This window comes from Ailuropoda melanoleuca, chromosome 14 (assembly GCF_002007445.2).
Source record: "Ailuropoda melanoleuca isolate Jingjing chromosome 14, ASM200744v2, whole genome shotgun sequence".
Lineage (NCBI taxonomy): Eukaryota > Metazoa > Chordata > Mammalia > Carnivora > Ursidae > Ailuropoda > Ailuropoda melanoleuca.
Genome location: NC_048231.1, coordinates 38833410 through 38854922, shown reverse-complemented (window position 1 = coordinate 38854922; position 21513 = coordinate 38833410). Strand labels below are relative to the sequence as shown.

At 46.5% G+C, this 21513-nt stretch overlaps 1 protein-coding gene across 11 annotated transcripts in view; it reads right to left on the bottom strand.

Moving 5' to 3' along the window:
* The window catches only part of PPP2R5C (protein phosphatase 2 regulatory subunit B'gamma), a 119818-nt gene that overhangs the window by 47532 nt on the left and 50773 nt on the right, over positions 1 to 21513 (bottom strand). The gene's annotated exons all lie outside the window — the stretch shown is intronic.

Sequence of the window (21513 nt, the reverse complement as noted above, 5' to 3'; positions counted from 1 at the left end):
GCAGACTCCTTCAAGAAGCTGCCAGTTTCAGTTCTGCTGTAATATCGAGACAGTGTCCGTAACCATTGGAAAAGGCTATTAAAATACTCCTCCTTTCCCCAAACACGTGTCTTCGTAACCCCAACCCAAACGTACGGCAACAGGGTGAATGCAGAGGAGACAGGAGAATCCGGACAGTAGAGATCTGCACAAATATAAAACAATGCCACTCTCTCACCAAATTTGGTTTTGTTTCCTAAAATACGGCTCTTTTCATAAAATATGTTATTTCTGTTAACATGTAACTGGCTTATTATTTTTATAATTTTAGCATACGTGCTGCCAAAGCGAGCACATAGGTTTATTATTTTTAAATGAATTAATAATATACACTTTATTTTTCTGCTTTAATTTGGAATATGATCGATATTGGGAGCTAAGCCCACATAAACAAAAGCTCCTTTGGATCCCACATAATTTTTAGGAGTGTGAAGGGGTCCTGAGCCCAAAGCTGAGACCCACTGCCTCCCCCACCTGCATCCCAGTGCCCGCCCCTGGGCCCTTAGGCTTTCCTGCCTTCAGCCGCCCGTCACCTCCCTCTTCACACCGAGTGTCCCCTCCCTGCTCCTCCTTCCCTTTGGTGCCCCTGGCGGTCCACCTCCTTTTGAGGGTCCTTCTACAAGCCCCTCCCTTACTTCCCAGCTGGCTGAGGGGCCGTGCGTGCTCGGAGCCAGTCACTCAGCATCTGCTGTTGCTTTGAACAGCCAGCTATCCTGCACAGTATTTCTTGCTTCCCCCACATGCTCCTTGAAGGTGCGGGCCAGGTGATTATGTTTTCTAGTTCTCCGTATCCCATAAGGCCCAGTAGCGAGCCTTGGAAACAGCAGGCACACAGACATTGTCACCGGAATGGATGCATTGGTGGGAAACTGCAGGTGCCACAGAAGCAGCACAGGGCAGGGCGAGGGGATTAGGAGATACGCCTAAGGGATACGCAGGAGACCACGGGAACCCGAACCTGATTCATAACCATTCTGAGTGCTCAGCGACTGCTGAATCATTTTATTTTATTTTAATTTTTTTTATTTTTGTTTATTTATTTTTAAGATTTTATTTATTTATTCGACAGATAGAGACAGCCGTCGAGAGAGGGAACACAAGCAGGGGGAGTGGGAGAGGAAGAAGCAGGCTCATAGCGANGTGGGGCTCGATCCCATAACGCCGGGATCACGCCCTGAGCCGAAGGCAGACGCTTAACCGCTGTGCCACCCAGGCGCCCCGTGAATCATTTTAAATGAGTGACCATCACGACAGTGTTTGGGTCCAACCTTTTCCAATGGAAAGGTTTCCTTTTCTGAATCACCTCCTCGCTTGACTTCCATCTCTCTCCACGCTACCCTTTGTTCACCCTCCCGTTTGCCAGGATCACCTTAATGTGTTCGGTTTGTCGTCACGGCTTGTACGTTTGGACCCTATCTGGCATTCTCGTGTTCTTGACACTAGAAAGTGAAGAAGCCTGTGCTTACCCCAAGAGACACCTGATGAGGACCCAGACGCCGAGAGCTCAAACGGCGTGCCCGAGGCCACCACGCCATTAAGTGGCAGAGCACAGACAGGACGGTGTGATATACTCTAAAGCAAGGGCATGCTGGGGTCACTTGGGGTGCTGCCAAATCTTACATACATCAAAAACATCCGAAAGCATCATTCACGTGACCCTTTAACACGGTATAAAGAACTGACGTTCAGAATAAAGACCAAGTTGTCACCAAAAACACTAAATCTATTCCGATTAAGAAGGAAGAGCAAAGGGCGCCTGGGCGGCTCAGTCAATGAAGCATCGGCCTCTGGCTCAGGTCATGATTTCAGGGTCCTGGGGTGGAGCCACCCCATGGGGCTCCCTGCTCCCCGGGGAGTCTGCTTCTCCCTCTGACCCTCCCCCAGGGCCTGCTCTCTCTCTCTCTTAAATAAATAAGTCTTAAAAAAAAAAAAAAGGAAGAGCAGACTAAAACAATTTTAAAGTTTTCTATCAAAAATTCTTCTTTTTAAAAGGCAACAAAATTTCAACTTTGTGATGTCGATTCTTCCGGGGTACCAAACAGCTAAGGTGTTACTGTACTATTTTCATTTATAGTTTATAAAAAAGCCTGTGATTATAATCTCATGAACTCTATTTTTTAGAACCTCGTTTGGCTATTTTTATAACTTCACGGTTTAAAAGTTTTAAAAACCTTTTAAATTAGCATTGCTGATTTTGAAAGAAAAAAAGAGGTATGAGTGGCATGAGCTGAGCCCGTGGCTTGACTCTATTCCTCTGATTATCCGTGTAATATGAACCGAATGTTACAAAACCAACCAGGCCTGGCAGTGCTGGGACATTACACTTAGGTCTTCGGTATTCAAGATCGCCCGACTCGTAAGTAATAAGCCACCACCCTGCATTTGACCCAAACCTTAAAATTACTCTCTTGAAGCAGAATAAACAACAAAAATGGGCTCTGAATTTTGCCCACGAGTGACAGTGGCTTACTTTCCTTTTAAATTGTAGACAGACAAATAACACGGACAAACTTGTTTCAGAACACATCAATGAAGTCTTGATCCAGAATAACAGCCAAGCAGCACCAGGAGACAAAACTCAGTCGGTTTCTCATTTATGGAACATAAGAAGTAGGAAGATCGGTAGGAGAAGAAAGGGAAGGAGAAAGGGGGGGTAAACAGAAGGAGGAATGAACCATGAGAGACTATGGACTCTGGGAAACAAACTGAGGGCTTCAGAGGGGAGGGGGGGGGAATGGGATAGACTGGTGATGGGTAGTAAGGAGGGCACGTATTGCATGGTGCGCTGGGTGTTATACGCAACTAATGAATCATGGAACTTTACGTCAAAAACTAGGGATGTACTGTATGGTAACTAACATAATATAATAAAAAAATATTATTATTTAAAAAAAAACAAAACTCAGTCGCAGCCTGGGGGTGTTGCCAGGAACCGCAGTCACAGGCTGTTTAACTGGGGAAGGGGTGCTGGTAAGAAGAACACCTGCCCGGGACAAGCCCAACACTACGCTGAAACTGCTAAGAGGAAGAGGGAAACAAAAAAGATGATCACAGTTTTGGCTGGAGAACATTCCTTAAGAGCTATTACATTCTGCACACATAACATCATAAACACCTTGGGTCTGTATATATCTTTCAGCCCCCCTCCTGCACTGTCCTTAAGACTCTGTTATGGTGAACTTGAGACACGTCCCCATTATTTCAAGGTAAATCCTGAAGGAAACCTAGGGGCAAAATGTAGGGACACACTCATGCCAAACCGGGAGGGAGAGAGGGGCAGAGGGGACGCTAGCCCAAGGGAATCAGCACAAACAAGGCAGAGAGAAGACTGTGACATTCTTTTAAAAACGTACTTACTAAAAGGAAGCCAGTCATCTGTAACGGACAGAGCCACTCCATGAAGGTTGACGGTGAGAGAGGGCACCAGACGAGCCACAGGGAATGGGCTCGTCACGGCAGAACTTCTAGGTACCTAACCTGTCTTCTACAAAGACTCAGCTGTAAACCGAACCAGCATGTAATCTACAAGTGGACACACACTGGGGGTGCGTGTTTGAGACAGCTCTGCTGCCAGGACGGGGGCTCCAGTCTGGAGACCACTGCAGGCTCTCCCAAGGGAGCCCTAAATGGCTGATCACGTCACAGCCGGCTTCCTCGGTGTGTCTCAGTCACAAGAGGGGCAGGGTCCCAACACGACACGTGTTAACCACCGAATCGCAGGCTGTGCTCCGGTAAGGCTGAATTACTAAGTGGTAGCTACATGGAAGGAGGCATCATGTGAACTGTTCATGGGGAGGAAAAGGATTTAGATAAAAAAGCCAACCAAGCCCACTTCCACCTGACAAGTCTTGGTGGCGAGAAGAAACACCGCAAGATACAACAGAGAACCAGCTTTCAGCACGAGAGCTGCACAAAGACAGCAGAACCAGGCCCTTGGTGGTACACAGGTGACGGCTTTTCCCAAATAAGCCGGACCCCACTGAAACCTAGGGCGGAACTGCCCAAACCGTCAGCCTAGAGAATGCCACCACAAGAGATGCTCCCCTCAAAGGCACACCCTCATGAGCTGTGAGCCACTCAACAGTCACTCACAGAATATTTGCTAAGCAGCTGACGTGGCTTGATTTCCAAGGAGAGCGACCAGCGGGTAGCCGCAGCCCCTCTGTGAGCTCTCATGTCGCGCTCTCAAAGGCCTGGCACACGGCTGGCAGGAGGGTCTTCGAAAATCTGCACGCTGTGAGCCCACAGACAGGAGCCAGCTCGTAAAACAGAGACAGACAAGCAATCTCTCCAAAAAGGAAGAGCCAAACCTCCAGCTATGGTGTCATTCTGTCTTTCCAATACATCTTAGTCCCAGGTGAGTGGGAATAAAGCTGGATTCATGACTAACAATATGGAGTAAATCTGGGATTCTTTATTAGTATGTGCTGAATTCCACTTAGCTCTAGTTCTTACATGAGGAAGCAAGGCAGATGGCAAGTTTCTCCTGCTGGAAAACAAAAGTTTGGCAATACTGTTTTGTTTTTGAAAAAGGAAATTTATGTGCCGTTTCTGAAATGACCCTTCCGACCCACTGCTGTCTGTGTCCCCTCTGCCCTAGACCAAGTCTGTAGGCACCGACTGCTCTGCTGTTGTGTGGACACCCCTCCCCGCACCAACACCAGCCTTAGCTCCTAGAGCCCAAGACTCCTATCTGTTAGACTAAGTTCTTTCACCTGGTTCTGTTCATGCCCTGACTACTCATGGCCCTTTAAATTCCCTTTATCAATTTGGGAAGAATGGAAGCCTTTGCAACATTGAGTTTTTCAATCCATGGACGTGGAATATTTCTCCCTAAACTCAAGTTTTCCTTAAATGTCTTTCTTTTTTTAAAGATTTTATTTATTTATTTGAGAGAGAGAGAGGGAGAGAGAAAGCAGGGGGAGGGGCAGAGGGAGAAGCAGACTCCCCGCTGAGCAGGGAGCCCGAGGCAGGGCTCCATCCCAGGACTCTGGGATCATGACCCACTGAAGGCAGACACTTAGCGACTGAGTCACCCAGGCACTCCCTTAAATGTCTTTCAATAAAGTTTTATAATTTTCTCTTAAAATGTGTCACATAATTTTTAGACTTATACTTTGTATTTGTTATGTCCTGATGCCACTGTAAATGGTATCTTTAAAAAGATTTAATTCCTAACTGCTACTGCGACACACACACAAACACGATTTTGGGGATTACTTCTGTATCTAGCTACCCTTGCTTAACTCTTACTAATTCTAACATTGTTATCTGTAAATCTCTTCCATGAATACCATCCTTTCATCTGCAAAGACTGATGGTGTTAGTTTCTTGCCTGAGTAATGTGCCAGGACGTGGGGGAGCAGCTCCCTTGGCCTTTCCCAGCTCAGAGGGAAGCTCCCACCAGATCCCACTGGGCCTGACGGATGCGCGAGGACTCTGTGGATAACACTGACCCGATGAAGAGACTGACCTACAGATTCAGTGCTGTCCCAATCCGTATCCCATCAGAGACTTTCATGGAACCAGGTACGTGGATTCTAAAATGCACAGGAAATGTAAGTGGTTAATACTAACCAAGACCCTCTCGGAGAAGAACAACAGGGTGGGAGGGCAACTTGCTGTTCCAGAAATAAGCAGACTTACTGTAAAGCTTTATTAATGAAAACGCCAAGTCACAGAGAACAGAGGCCAGAAACAGGCATGTGCATGTATGGATTTTCGATTTATGACAGAACTGTATTCCAGAATAGTGAAGAAAAGGCAGTTTTCAAATATAAGACACTGGGACAACGAGGTACCCGGGGACAGAAAGGAAGGGAGGGAGGGAGGAAGGAAGAAAGAAGAAATTGGATCCCATTACATATAAAAATAAAAAATATCTATTCGTCTGTTGAAGGGCATCTCGGCTCCTTCCACAGTTTGGCTATTGTGGACATGCTGACGAATGGATAAAGAAGATGCAGTCCATATATACAATGGAGTATTACTCAGCCATCAGAAAGAACGATTACCCAACATTTGCAGCAACATGGATGGAGCTGGAGGGGATTATGCTAAGTGAGATAAGTCAAGCAGAGAAAGACAATTATCATATGGTTTCACTCATATGTGGAACATAAGGAATAGCAGGGAGGGCATTAGGAGAAGGAAGGGAAAACTGAAGGGGGAGACCCAGAGGGGGAAGATGAACCATGAGAGACTATGGACTCCAGGAAACAATCTGAGGGTTTCAGAGGGGAGAGAGGTGGGGGGATGGGTTAGCCTGGTGATGGGTATTCAGGAGGGCACGTACTGCAATGAGCACTGGGTGTTATATGCAAATAATGAATCACGGAATACCGTATCAAAAACTAATGATGTACTGTATGGTGACTAACATAACATTAAAAAAAAACAACAAAATAAAAAAATAAAAAATAAGCTCCTGGTGGGTTATGACTTAAATTTGAAAGACAAAACTCTAATGCTTTAAGAAAACAATACGGAAGAGTATCTTATGTCGAGGAAGAAGTGGAGAAGGACTTAAAAAATTTTTTGAGTATAGTTGACACACAATGTGACGTTAGTTTCAAGTGTACAACGGTGATTCAACAACACTACACTATATTACGCTGTGCTCACCACAAGTGTGGCTCCCATCTGTCACCATGCAACACTATTTGATACTACTGACTACATTCCCTATGCTCAATCTTCGATTCTTGTGGCATATTCATTCCACAACTGGGAGCCTGTATCTCCCATTCCCCTTCACCCATTTTTTAAAAGATTTTATTTATCTTATTTTAGAGTGAGAGAGTGTGCGTGCAAGCGTGAGCAGAGGGAGGGGCAGAGGGAGAGGGTGAGAGAATCCCCAGCAGACTCAGTGCTGAGTGTGGAGCCCAAAGTGGGGCTCGATCTCACAACCCTGAGATCATGACCTGAGCTGAAACCAAGAGTCGGATGCTTAGCTGACTGAGCCACCCAGGTGCCCCATCCCCTTCACCAACACTTTGTGCATCTTCCCACCCCTCTTCCCTCTGGAAACCATCAGTTTGCTCTACATACACGTCTCAGTCTTTTTGTTTTGTTTCTGAGATTCCATTTATGAGTGAAATCATACAGTATTTGTCTTTCTTGGACTTATTTCACTTAGCATACTACCCTCTAGCTCCATCCATGTTATTGCAAATGGGAAGATCACATCCTTTTTTATGTCTGAGTAACATTCCATTGTATATACACCACATCTTCTTTATCCATTCATCTATCAGTGGGTACTTAGGCTGCTTCTGTATCTAGATTACTGTAAATAATGCTGTAATAAGCACAGAAGTGCATATATCTTTTTGAATTACTGTTTTCATTTTTTGAGGTAAATACTCACTAGTGGGATACTGGATCTTACAGTACTTCTATTTTTTTTTTTTTTAGGAACCTCTATGATGTTTTTCACAGTGACTACACTAATTTACATTCCCACCAACAGTGCACTAGGGATCCTTTTTCTCTACATTTGCCAACACTTGTTATTTCTTGTCTTTTTCATTCTAGCCATTCTGACAGGTGTGAGGTGGAATCTCATCATGGTTTTGATTTGCATTTCCCTGATGATGACTGATGTCGAGCATCTTTTCATGTGTCTGTTGGCCATCCGTATGTCTTTGAAAAAACGTCTACTCAGGTCTTCTGTCCATTCTGTAATCCGATTATTCGTGGCTTTTTTTTGATATTGAGTTGTATAAGCTCTTTATAGATTTATATATATTATATATAATTATATAGTTAGATTATATATATTATACATATGTTGTATATGGACCCCTTATAGGATATGTAATTTGCAAATACCTTCTTCCATTCAGTACGTTGCTTTTTTGTTTTGTTGATTGTCTCCTTTGCTTTGCAAAAGTTTTTTATTTTGATGAAGTTCCAAAAGTTTATTTTTGCTTTTGTTTCCCTTGCTTTAGGAGACATATCTAGAAAAAAGTTGCTATGGCCAATAACGAAATTACTGCCTGTTCTTCTAGCAGTTTCATGGTTTCAGGTCTCACGTTTAGGTCTTTAATCCATTTCAGTTTTATTTTTGTTTTTGCACGTAGCTGTCCAGCTTTCCCAGTGCCATTTATTGGAGACTTTTCCCCACTGTATACTCCTGCCTCATCACCGACTGACCACATAAGCACGGGTTTGCTTCTGGGCTCTCCCTTCTGCCCTACTGATCTACACGTGGATACTGTCTGTACTGCTTTGACTACTACACCTTTGCACTATAACTTGAAATCTGGAAGTGTGATGCCTCCAGCTTTGTTCTTCTTTCTCAAGATCGCTTTAGCTATTAGGGTCTTTTGCGCTGCCATACAAATTTTAGTATTATTCATTCTAGTTCTGTGAAAAATGCTGTTGGCATTTTAACAGGGATTGTGCTGAATCTGTAGACTGCTTTGGGTAGTACAGACATTTTAACAATATTAATACTTCCAATCATGAGCATGGTAGATCTTTCCATTTATTTGGTCATCTTCAATTTCCATCAATGTTTTACAGTTTTCAGAATACAGGTCTTTTACTTCCTTGGTTAAGTTTATTCTTAGGTATTTTATTCCTTTTGGTACATTTTTGAATGGAATTTTTCTTAATTTCTCTTTCTGTTTCTTCACTATTAGTGTATAGAAATGCAACCAATTTCTGGGTATTAGTTTTGTGTCCTGCAACTTTACAGAATTCACTGATTACTTCTAATAGGTTTTTTTGGTGACGTCTTTACTATGTATAGTATCCTGTCACCTGCAATGACATTTCGTTTCTTCTAGAGTCATCCACCTGATGCCTCTTACTTCCCTTTGTCTGACTGCTGTGTCTAGGACTTCCGGTACTACGTTGAATAAAAGTGGCAAGAGTGGGTATCCATTTCTTTTAGAGGAAAAGCTCTCAGTTTTTCATCATTGAGTATGATGTTACCTGTGGGTTTTTTAATATGGCTTTTATTATGTTGAGGTATGTTCCCTCTAAACCCACTCTGTTGAGAGTTTTTATCATAAACAGATGCTGAATTTTGTCAAAGGCCTTTTCTGCATCTACTGAGATAATCATAGGATTTTTATCCTTCCTTTTGTCGATGTGGTGTATCACATTGATTTGGAAATGTTGAGCCATGACTGCATCCCTGGAATAAATCCCACTTGATCACAGTAATGATCATTTCAATGTGTTGTTTTATGTAGTTTGCTAATATTTTGCCAGAGATTTTTGCATCTATGTTCATCAGGGATATTGGGCCTATAGTTTTCTTATTTTGTGGTGTCCTTGTCTGGTTTTGGTATCAGGGTACTGCTGGCCTGGTAGAATGTATCTGGAAGCTTTCCTTCCTCTTCTGTGTTTTGGAATAACTTGAGGAGAACAGGCATTAACTCTTTAAATGTTTGGAAGAATTCACTTGTGAATCCATCTGGTCCTGGACTAATTTTTGGTAGGGTTTTTTTTTTTTTTTTGGAGGTAGTTTTTTTGATTCACTTTCATTTTCATTACTAGTAATTGGTCTGTTCAGATTTTCTATTTCTTCTATATTCAGCTTTGGAAGACTGCATGTTTTTAGGAATTTATTCATTTCTTCTAGGCTGGCTAATTTGTTGGCATACAATTTTTTCATAGTAGTCTCTTATAATCTTTTGTATTTCTGTGGTGTTGGTTGTTACTTCTCTTTCATTTCTGATTTTATTTGGTCCTAGGAAGAACTTCTTAACACATAAAAATAAGCATTAAAAGATTGATAAATTGAATATATAAGATCAAATGTTTTTCTTCATCATGACACCACCAAGAATGAAAAGGAAGGCCACAGAGTAGGGAACTATTTGAATATATGATGCCAAAGGACTACCCTGTGAGCCAGGAACTGCATTCCTGGGCATAACCCTGTGATTCTCATGCACGTGCAGCACAACGTAGGTAAGAGAATGCTTGCATCAGCACTAACAGCCCAAACTGGAAACAACCTGAATGTGCAGCAGCAGTGGATATTCTAGAACATTCTGAAACTACAGAGATGAATGAGCCCTATACAATATGAATGAATCTTACAAAACACTGTTGAGTGAAGAAGCGGAGATAAAAAGGATTTATTCAGTATGATTTCATGTTTATGAAGTACAGAACTAGGCATCCCTCAACCTATTCAGGACCCACAGGGGGCTGTGGGGTGCCTGGTCCGGGTGGCGGTTATGTGAGTATTTGCTCTGTAATTATTCATTACACTTTGTTTTATGTGCTCTGTATATGAGTTGTATTTCAAACTAAAAAGGCTATAGAACAAGTGTATATATAGCAAAGACACAAAAACACAACCCCCTCAAAGGCAGAGAAGAACACAGAGAGACGAGTCTCTTTCCTCCATTACCCATCCTCTGCCTCCATCCCCCCTCCAAAGGCAGCCACTGTCCCCAGGGTGGGAGCCCCGCAGAGCCGCCCCACACGGGCACTCCTGCTGTACACAGACACCAGAGTTCCTTCCTCGAGGGCTTCAGATGAACCGACACAGACGACCTCTAAATCAACCTTGATCTACTTGGGACTAGAATACATACACAGACACACACAAAATCCCAACACATTCTCTATTGTACGTAGTACTTATGTTGGAGAACTTAAGCTCTGGATATCTTTTTTTAATTGAAAAAAATTTCCTAATCGAAATGAAGTTCTAAGTGACCACTACTTTTTCCTATTTATATAAAGTTCCTTTCTTTTCTTCTCTCTTAAAGATCAGCAATTACGATCCCAAATGTATAAGAGAAAAATGGGAGCATGCCTTGTTTATCAGATCTAAAACATCTGATATGAAACCACTGGGACGTAGAAACTAAGGTCCCAGAGTAGGCCCCAACCTTGACTATATAGCCTATACCATAAGGAATTCATTTTAAAAATTCATCCCACACATACCTGCCAGGCACTGTACTAGGCTTTGACAACACAAAGGAAAATTAAAACAGGATACTGATCTAAAAGAAAAACGACTAAAACACGTGAGAAGCGCCATGACAGAGATGTGCGAGGCGCTAGGGGACCCAGGGGAATGGACGGCAGGGATACTGGTTCGGGAAAGGTCTTCCTGAGTCTGGTCTTAGGAGCAGAGCAGGAGCCAACTCAGTTCTGCTGTGGATGGACTGAGGCCACACTCAGTGGGGAAACGTGTATCTCTAGGTGCCCACTTCTCAAATCAGAGGGCCTTGAAGTTACAGGACGAATTAAACAGGAAAATCAATCTTCCTCAAAAAGAACCTTAACTGAACAGAACACTGCTTACATTTTACAAACTCCGAATTAATCACAAATTAATCCTAAGTTTTCACAGAGGAGGGACTCTGTCTTGTTCACCCCGTTCTCAGGATCTAAAGCTGGACCAGCACATATGCGACCTCAAATATTTGTGGAACGAACAAAGCAGAGAAACACATTCAGGTAATGTAACCGAGAGGTACCATAATTCGAAACCTGTTTATGTACCAGGATAGAATGCAAAGTCTACACGAACTCTTAGGGTTAACAACCAAGTCTTCAAAGACCCTGCCTGTGCGGCCATCTGAGCAGTCTGGGCTTTCAAAGCTACTCTGACAGAGACCCTGAGATGACTGTGAGCAGACAGACCTGTGTCACAGGTGAGTGACACAGCCTGACCTGGGAACGAGGAGGCTCTCTTCAGAAGTGACAGAGGGACTGAAATGAAGGTGCCACAAGCAGGAAGACCCCCATCACGAGAAGGGCTGAGTATAGTCTAGACCCCATATGTCTCTCTCGAGGCAACCATTCCTCAGGCTGCCAGCCTGGCAGGGACCATTTCTAGTAGCGGTTTATCTCTCACTCCAGAAAATCCAAACTTTCACAACTTGAAAGCACGACAAACAAACACAACCATACGATGTCTACTTCCATGGAGACCAACTTCAAACTCTGACCCTTCTTCACACCTGCGTGATTCCAAAACTGAGTTAATCCTCTCAATGTGTACCTAACTAGATTACGTTCAAAATTACAATAAATCTTTCCCAATGTCAGAATGCAAGTTTCACCATCTAGCCAATCTTTTTATTTTATTTTTTTAAAGATTTTATTGATTTGAGAAAGAGCGAGAGAGAGAGTGCACGCACAAGCAGGGGGAGCAGCAGAGGGAGAGAGCAACAGGCTGTCCTCTGAGCAGGGAGCCTGATGCAGGACTCGATCCCAGGTCCCTGAGATCATGATCTGAGCCGAAGGCAGACGCTTCACCGACTGAGCCATGTGGGCGCCGCACCGTCTATCCATTCTAATGTATACATTTTTCATATCAATGTCCCCGAATCACATTATGTCTTTCACTTGATGGTCCTTCCTTTCTTTCTTGGTACTCCTTACAACACGCTGGACCTATAGTCAATCAGTGGTGTCTCAGACTGGATGAGATATGGCAGCTTGGCCCGTGGCCAGGCTCCTCAGTGGGTGTCGCATCGTTCAAATACAGCCCAGATGCAGTCCACACCACCTACCATGGGAAGTAGACAGGACTTTGAAGAACCATGTCTCTATGCTGACAGAGTTCATGAGCTTGAGAACGCCGAGTGCTCTCTGCCTGCACCTGTCCTGTGTTTGGTGGGGTTCCAAGAGAATCCCCCTAGAGGCACTGAGCATTCTTTCCTGTTGTGAGTCTACTGTGAGTCCCTCCGGGTGGAATTCCAGGGCTCAGACAGAACGAAAGCCCCAGCTGCCAAACTCACTTGGAGATAGAGTTGGTAACGGAAGACTGGCCAGCAGCTTCTAGTTACACTTTTGCTTCAAACATGTTTTATTAGAGACAATCTGTGGTTCAAAATCCATCGTCAGTGTTCCCTTTCAAATCCCAGTTTTGTAGCTTTTTCAGCTTTGTTACACACAGTCACCAAGTTTGTCTTCCTCCTTCCTGGGGGAACAGAGCTGCTGTCTGGGGTGGACGTCTGTTCAGGTCGGCAGGTCCTGGGTCAATCCCACAGCCCAGCGTCTCCCCACAAATCTCACGTGCTCCTCCTCAGACATCGGAGATCCTCTCTCTCCCTTTTGGTTTTTCTACATTTGCCAACAGAGAAAAGGGCTCCCCCACAGACCTCCAGCCTGCCATCCCTTCTCCTGAAATTACAGCACAACTTTATGAGGCAGATATTTTCATTTCAAAAAGAGGTGACTGGAGCCAGGCTGTAGTCCATTCACGCTCTTAACCTCCAGGGGAATGGGCAGCTGCCACCAGTGAGGGGTGGGAAAGGCGCTGGGGGGAGGACAGCCCAAAGCCGGTTAGGCTGAGATAAGACACAGGCCAGGAGAGACTGGTTAATGAGGAAAGCTCCTCATTAAGGCAAGTAAATTTTTCAGCGAAGGAAGTCACGTGAGAGAAACAAACTGACTTCTTGTCTAGACTTCACCATAATCAGAATGTGGTGGAGTCATGACATTTTTCTCAGCCTTGGGTTCCCAAAGCTATAAAACCCCTTGTTGACACACATGTGTCGTCAGGAATGTGTGCCCACCTCCTGGTAATATATACGACGAATTCAAGAGATGTCAGCTGAATATGAAGCCTTGTTTTTTGTTTTGTCTTTATAGGGAAGGATGAAGACAAGTCAAACTCCTAAGGATAAAGAGATAAATCCAAAACTGTGATTTGTGGACACAAGGCCATATTTCCTGCTTAAGAATTCAGTTCTAAGTGCCTCATGGGGAATGAAGTTAGATAGTTACCATTAGTACAAATTAGCAAATGTTAGACACCCCTGCTTATATCATTTCATCTTCCACTTAGGCCAGCATTTCTGATGAAATATTGAATAATATTACTGCGTCTGGCCACCAATAGCCCCAGCAACACAGGAGCTCATTTACCGAAAGCACAAGGGCAGGCAGCCTTTCAGGAAAAGTCACTGCTTTTATGACATTTGACATAGAAGAGACTGACATGTGTTATGTGTACTGGCAGAACAGGGGACAGCTGTTAGAAGATCTACTGAGGACATGTACGTATTTTTTTCAGCTTTGATTTTGTATTCTCTGCTTCTTTTCTCTGTATCTCAAACAGGTAAGAATGGTTCTTTCTGGACATGAGCACTCTTAGAATGAATCCTTCCCTCTTCGCACCTGATGTCTGGCCCAGAGCTGCAGTGGGAATGGTCACTGGAGGACACGCTCAGTAGGTCTGGAGGGCCCGTGCGCTGGGACCTGTAGGGAACGAGCCCCGGGGATCACAGAGCCTTGGGAATCATGAAGTCGGATGCTGTGCATGCGTGTGCACGCCCATGCTCCAGGGAGGTGACACAGACAGGAAGAGGTGCCGGACCCCTGCAGTCCCCCTCCGGGCAGCTGCCGACCTCTCTCTGCAACGCCCATCGCCCCACCCCTCCAGGATGAGTACATACTAGTGTTAATAATTCCTGCTCTGGGCTCCAGTCTTCATCTCACCGGGCCATCAACTAACGCCTGCCAAAAGGCCAGCAGTGTCAGGGCCACCAGCCAGCAAAGGTGGGTGACAGCTCTTCCTGTCCCCAAGGGCCAGTGGCACCCTGATGGCGGTGTAGTGGCTGACGCCCTCTTGGGGACCAGACAGGCCTTTCCTGGGGGTGTTCTGACTGGCTCCGGCACAGAACTCGGCCTCATCACTGGCATCAGGCGGCTGTTCAGGGAGGAGCGCAGAGGCAAAGAGAGGGCACAGCCTCGGCCACGTCCGCCGTACCACCAGGAACAAGCACTCCACGAACGGGCCACATGAGCTAATGACACTGACAGGGTCAAATCCCAGGTGTTCTTAACCTGGGATCTGCACACTTCTGTGCAGGGGAACCCAGGGGCCGGGCGGGATGGGACATCCAGTGTGGGGGGCCAGAGAGCACTCAGGGGCGTAAACAGAAACCTTCTCCACTGCTTACACCTGTCCTGTTACTGTCTCAAATAATACACAAATTCTAGAGAGGAGGATTTTCATCACAGCTTAGAGACAAGACAGAAAAGCTGAAGGCTGGGGGTGGGAAGGCAGGCCTGTGCACCAGCACCCACCAGGCGTGACGGGCCCCAGATCTGTGGCACTGGAGGGTGACCTGGTGGACGCGCAGCACCACACGCCGCCCACGCCTACGCATCCTCAGACGTGGGCCCCCTGATGGCGAGGTGGCAGGGTTAATTAGCGGTGACACACGGGCTCCACAACACAGCCCTCCCCCTCCTCCCCAGCAGCGGCTGGGCCAGCGAGTCTAGGTGGGTCCTTGGACGAAGCACGCACAGCCAGAGGCCAAAAGCCAGGCTCGCGGGTCCCCCATTTCTCCAGGAGACACTCCAGTGGGGGCTCCCCAACTGCACAGGCCAAGTGTGAAGCAAGGCAAGCCACCTGCAGCACTTCACGCCCTCGCTGTTCTCCTTTTTTCTTTTATTTGTTTCTTTTTTTAGTAATCTCTACACCCAACGTGGGGCTCGAGCTCACGGCCCCGAGATCGAGAGTCACACGCTTTTCTGACTGAGCCAACCAGGCACCCCCACTCTCCCTTGTCGGGGGAGGCAAGTGTGCCCAGAGACGCTGGCTGTGGACCACACGCACCACCAGCCTCATTGTAAAAGGGCCTGATTACATCCCCAAATCACACGCAATCTAAATACACTGAGTGTGTTATCCGAAGAGTCAACCAATAGGCTCATTTCTCCCTTGAAGAACACGCCACCTCAACATCTGATGTTTTGTTACTAGTTCAAACAGGAGACCCTCCAGCGTTCCGTTCATGCTGAAGACATTTTCGCCCATCCTTTTCTACATATCTGATCCCACAGCGATGCTGTGACAGTGCTTTGGATCACGGGTACATGCTTCCATCCACGGGGCAAACCCGCCGGCTGAAATCTGCTTGGCCGCTCCTGGGCCCAGGAAGAAGAACCACACACAAGTTCAGCAGAGGAGCTCCAATCTCACTGCCTTTGAGGCAGGACGGGCGGGACGTGAGGGGACAGGACAGGCGGGGCAGGTCCCTCCACACCTGAGCCTGAGCGGACGACAGGGAGTGCAGCCCACCAGAGATCCCTGCAGGACGCCAGGGTGATGCCCCCAGTCGGCCCCAGAGGGTCCCTGATTGGCAAGCACTTCCCTCCTGTCCCCTAGGGACCTTGACTCTCTGCCGCTCTGTTTGCAACTCCAAGGTTGGATGACACAGGGACCACCACGTGGGTGTCGCCACCCTTGGAAATGCTTTCCTGGATACCCAGAGTATGCACAGGACCTGGATGGGATGTGACTGCCCCCCCCCCCCCCGGCGGGGGCCATGGACAGACTTGGTGATCCAAGCGGGAGCCACTTGGGGAAACTTCCTCACCTAGTCCTTCAAAGTCGACGTCTCCGTACAAAGTCCTTCCAAAGACTTGTTCTTTATGGTCCCAGTTTTACGGTTAGATCAGAACAACTTATGCTCGTGGCACTCTGAGGTCCTCACCAGGTACACCTGCCCCTTGCTTCTAACTTGGGAGTCCTTCGCTTGGCAGAAAGCGAGCAGGAATGCCCGGGTTCGAGTCCCAGCTCCACCTGTTCCTTAGTGACTTTAGGGCAGAGTACACCATATCTTTGGGCCTCAGTTTCCTCAACTGTGCCCAACAATGCACGGCACTACTGCGGACGAGCCCATGTCATGGGCTCAGAGCAATGCCTGAAACAGAGTGCAGCCCCAGTCAGTGTTACCAGTTTTTGTTTTTGCTAATCAGAGGCAGTTAGCTACCATCACTCGACCCTGTTTATGCTCTTCTCCTTAAAAAATGTCTGTTACGGAAGCAACGTTTCTCATCCTCTCCAGGCATTTCCAAGCAGGCCACTAAGGCACTGCACGCAGCAACTCCATCTGTACCTAACAAAAGCGCGGAATCCGAATCCGATGGTGTCTGGCTGTGCGTGATTCAATTACGCGGGTGTCCTGGCAAAGACTGAGCCCAGCGACCATGCTTTGCTGTACTGGTTCTTAGAACAGTGCAGCTCGAGAGTAGCTACTTAAATGTCGTCTGCAAGAGGCTGAGTGAACCTCAAATGCAATTACTACCCATGTGCCTGCCAGGTCATGGAGGAGCCAAGCTCTTGGGCGCGCGCGGGCATGTCTTAGTACTATCAATTTGAGGCACAATTAGATTTGAACAGAAAAAATATCCTCAGAGTTTGATAGATTTATAAAGGACTATGGTGGAACTAGTTTTTTGGGTGGCGGGTGCTGAAAGCTCACATGGGTAAGAAGATAAAGTGGAAAGTAGCAAGACTAGGGTGGTGGGAGGCAGGGCTGTAATATTTCTGGGCCTCAGTTTCCACATCTGAACAATAAGGTTCTTTCTGGCTCTCCAAGACTCTCAAAGACCAGAGCGCCAGCAACAGTCCCCCGAGACGGGAAAAGGTGAAATACGACAGAGTCTCTAGACACAAATGAAGTCTACACAGAACAGCCTGATTTTTTTTTAATCCCAGAAGAGTAACTTATAAGTGAGTACCATGAAGAGGAACATCTAAAAAGCCAAGGGCCTGACACTGTGCGTGACACCGTTTTCTCTGCAGACAGTTGACCACTGGTCTTTACATGAAATTTGAACTTAGTATTCAATTGCTAACATCTGATATAATACATATTTTTTTTGTTTTCAGAAAAACGATACGGGATTCTGTTTTCAGGAAAATGATACATGTTCACCATAAAATTAAAAAAAAAACCCCAAACAAACAATAACCCTCCAAACATAAGAAAGGAAAATTCAGAGCTCAGCACTGCTGGCATTTTGATGTGCGTCCCCCAGGGGTCTCCCCGTGTGCAAGGACGGGCTGCATCGTATGCACGCACTATTGAGAATCACGCTTCCTACACTCCTGTTTTTTACCACACTCAATCCTATGTCAAGAACGTCCTGTACATCAATAAAGAGACCAAGATCACTTTTTAATTGTTTGGAATTTTACTCGTATGTGTATAATTTCATAAACGGAGCCAGTCTTCTCATGGTTTTCTTAAAAAAAAATACTACAAACAATGCTTTGATTTATGATTACAAATGGAAGACGGAACACCCTGATTTAGTTTTGCTCCCTTCTAAGACCTCACTAAACAGTGAATTCTGTGGAGGACTTACACCTTCAAGGCCATGGGGCTGCTGAGCTGGAGGAGGGGAGCTGGCCGGACACCCAGGAGGAGAGGACGGCAGGACAGCGGTGTGGCCGTGGGATGGTGGAGAAGCAAGCTGGCACGTGCCGGCAAAGCATCCGAGGCCTCGGTAAGGACGGCCACAAGCACTACGAGGCAGGAGTGCAGATGGGCCTAGAACAGGAGGGCCTGTGGAAAGGGACTCGCTGTCCTCCACGCACTCCTTTGCCCACGACCAGGTCTCTCCTCTGAACAAACCGGGGCCCCTGTCCCATCAGGGGCTTTGGTTCTGGGAACGGCAGAGTAGGTAACAGCAGACCTCCCACTGGAGCAGCAAGAAAAGCTTGAGAAAAAAATATATATACAAAGAATTTGTTTAAAGGGCGACCGCGAGCAGAAAAAAGAGAAGTTATGGGACTAAGAAGAAAAGATGACAGAAACCCAAAGGGAGGGCTCTGCACCTGGGGTCTGTCTTCCCTCCATGAAGGCGGGGCCAGCCTGGGGGGGGGGAGGGGCAGAAAAGAGCTCCAGGCTCTGAACATAAATACATGTGTGCGAGACCTGACAGAGAGGATGTGGGGAAAGCGGGCAATGTTGTGAAACCTGATAAAGGAAATTAATTAATTAATTCAAGTAGGCTCCACACCCAGCGTGGAGCCGAACGCCTGGCTTGAACTCACGACCCTGAGATCAAGGGTCGGATGCTCAGCCGACGGAGCAGCCCAGGAGCCCTGATGAAGGAAATTCTTTACACTGTCCTTCAACGTGCTATATATTCGGGATTATTTCAAAAAGTTTCAATGGACGAGGCACCGAGAACGGAAGTTGAGTCTCCCTGGACGCTGCCCTCGAGTGCACGGCGGTGGGCCTGCGTCTTCCTTCAGAGCCGGTTCTGCTGCGGACTCTGGTGTCGTTCTCTTCTTTACCAGGCTAGCCCCTGCTCTCCTGTGCCTTCCTCTCCCTGCATGCCACCGCTGCCCCTCTAAAACCCTGGGCGGCCTCCTCCTCTTCAGTGTCTTGGATCACTCACTTCTGCTCTCGTTTTTAGGGAAGACAGCTCTTCTTTCATTCATTTTGGTCTTTGCCCTGCCCTGCCTTGTTTGCACAATCTCCCCTCGTTCTTATGGAATAAGCACTTTTGCATGCGGACTCGGCACCCACCTGAGGTGAGTGCTCAGACCCATGCTCAAGCCTGGCTTGCCTTCTGCCAGTTCTGGACACGTTTGCTTGCCCGACGACACATCGGGGACCACCTCCAGGGTGAATGCTAGGGCTAACTGAGCTAACAGAGGTAAGGTGCTGAGAACAGTCCTTGCAGCACGGTCACTGTGATCACCAGGCATTGTTCATTGGGAGACACCGTTCAAAGACTGAGAGCAGGCAGTGCTCTGGACACGGAGCCTAAGGCTTTCCACGAGACAGGTAAGCTCCCTGCTCTCACAGAACTGCCCCCCCGAGTGGGGGAGACAAGCAAGGTAATCCCCAACTCCAAAAGCCAACAAGGCAATCTTAGGAAAGAAGACAGGGATGGGTTCGATGGGGCCGGGAGGCTTGTCCATGGAGGGAACTGTGGGCTGAGACGTGAATGCTAAGGAGAAACCAGGAGTGCCAAGACTCGCGCGGCAGCGCCAGCTGGGACCCCGCCAAGAACAACGCCCCTTCTGCCCTGAGGGCCTCCCAAGGATGACTGGTTTCTACCTCCGTATTTATTCCTATTTTTATTGCATTATGATGACAGTCTATGGTTTCTACTTATTTCAACTTTTGGGAAACCGCAGAGGTTTTTTCTGTGAACTACAATGTGAAACTCACAACTCTGTGTCCTGAAGCCTGTCCTGGCTCCTCGCTGCTGCGTGCAGTCATCACATGACCCTCGGCGGGCTGCGGGGTCTGGGCGTGTCTCCCACCATCACTAGCTTTGACCATTCTGTCTTATGGCCCCTCCAGCTCTTGAGGTTACATCGTCTAGGCCACATACGTCCATGGTGGTTCTGCCATCTGTGGGCCCTGTGCTCCAGCGTGGAATGGCGAAGCAATTCTGTCTCGATGCTTTTTTGCCTTGAATTGAGCTTTACCCACTATTAACAACATGCTCCCTGCTTTTCTTCTGCGTCTGCCTAACATATCCCTTGCCCTCTGCTTCTTTTTAATACCCTATTATATTTTATCCATCTCATTTAAGGATTTAAAGCCAAGTTAGAAGAACCACATTCGTTTAATTTGTTATATACAGTAATATATATATGTATATACACATATGTATATATGTAATGCATATATAATATAAAACAATATATGTGGTATATATAATAATGTATGTAATGCAATATATAAAGGTAAATGTAACTTCTAAAATTATGGCAATACAAAAAATTATGGAAATAACCTTTAAATTTTGCTAACCTAGAAAAATGTATGCCATACCTCAGCCAGATGTTTAGCACTGAGATATATTTAAATAAATTTATTCAGTTTAAGTAGCATTTTGGAAAAAAAAAAAACTTGTCTCCAGGTGCTTGAGACGTAAATTTCCAAAATAACAAAATGACCCATTTGCGATAACAACTGAACACTATCACAAACACTAGCTATGAGGGTGCGAGGTGGGGGGCAGCGAAGCCCCTGCAGGCCTGCGTGCTCGGCCGCAGCTGCGCGGCTGGGGACTCCCCATCCTCAGCTCTCCGTCCCCGTTCAGCTGACACCCTGTCCAGCTTGGCAGCCTCAAAGGCATAGAGCACTTTAGTTGCTTTTTGCTGCAAGTCTCAGCTTCTTATTTTTGCTCTGAAATTGAAGAATTTCCTTCCAACAATTTTCAAAATCTAATTTCCCCACTGTATTTTATCTTACCTTGGACCCTCCTTTTACTTTGAACTGTTTTAAGGAGCACTGATAGCTCGCCATTACTGAGTACTGACTGTGTGCTAGGTACCCTTCTGTGGCCTTGCCTGTGGCACCCCACCAAGTGGCTGTGGTTCTTCCCACCACACACTCACCATGCAGGGGGATCTTCACAGAGGTCAGAGGGACAGGGCTGGTGTGTGAGCCAAGCCGGTGTGGTTTCAGAGCCTCTCGACGGCATCCGGGAAACAAGCAGCTCCCTGGTGAGGGGACAACTCTGCCCTCCACGCTGGCTCAGTCCAGCCGGCCAGCAGCCCCCCAGCCTCCCAGGGTGGTCGCCTGCACGTTGCTCACCCCATACTGGGAGAAGCATGGTCTCATGGCCCCTGCTCCACAGAAAGATTGTCTGTGCCCCAGGAGACTTCAGAAACCTTCATAAAAATATCCTAAGGACTTAAAGCTCCTTGATGAAAAAAAAAAAAGACCCATGAATTAAAATCACTGGGGACTAGTATACATAACT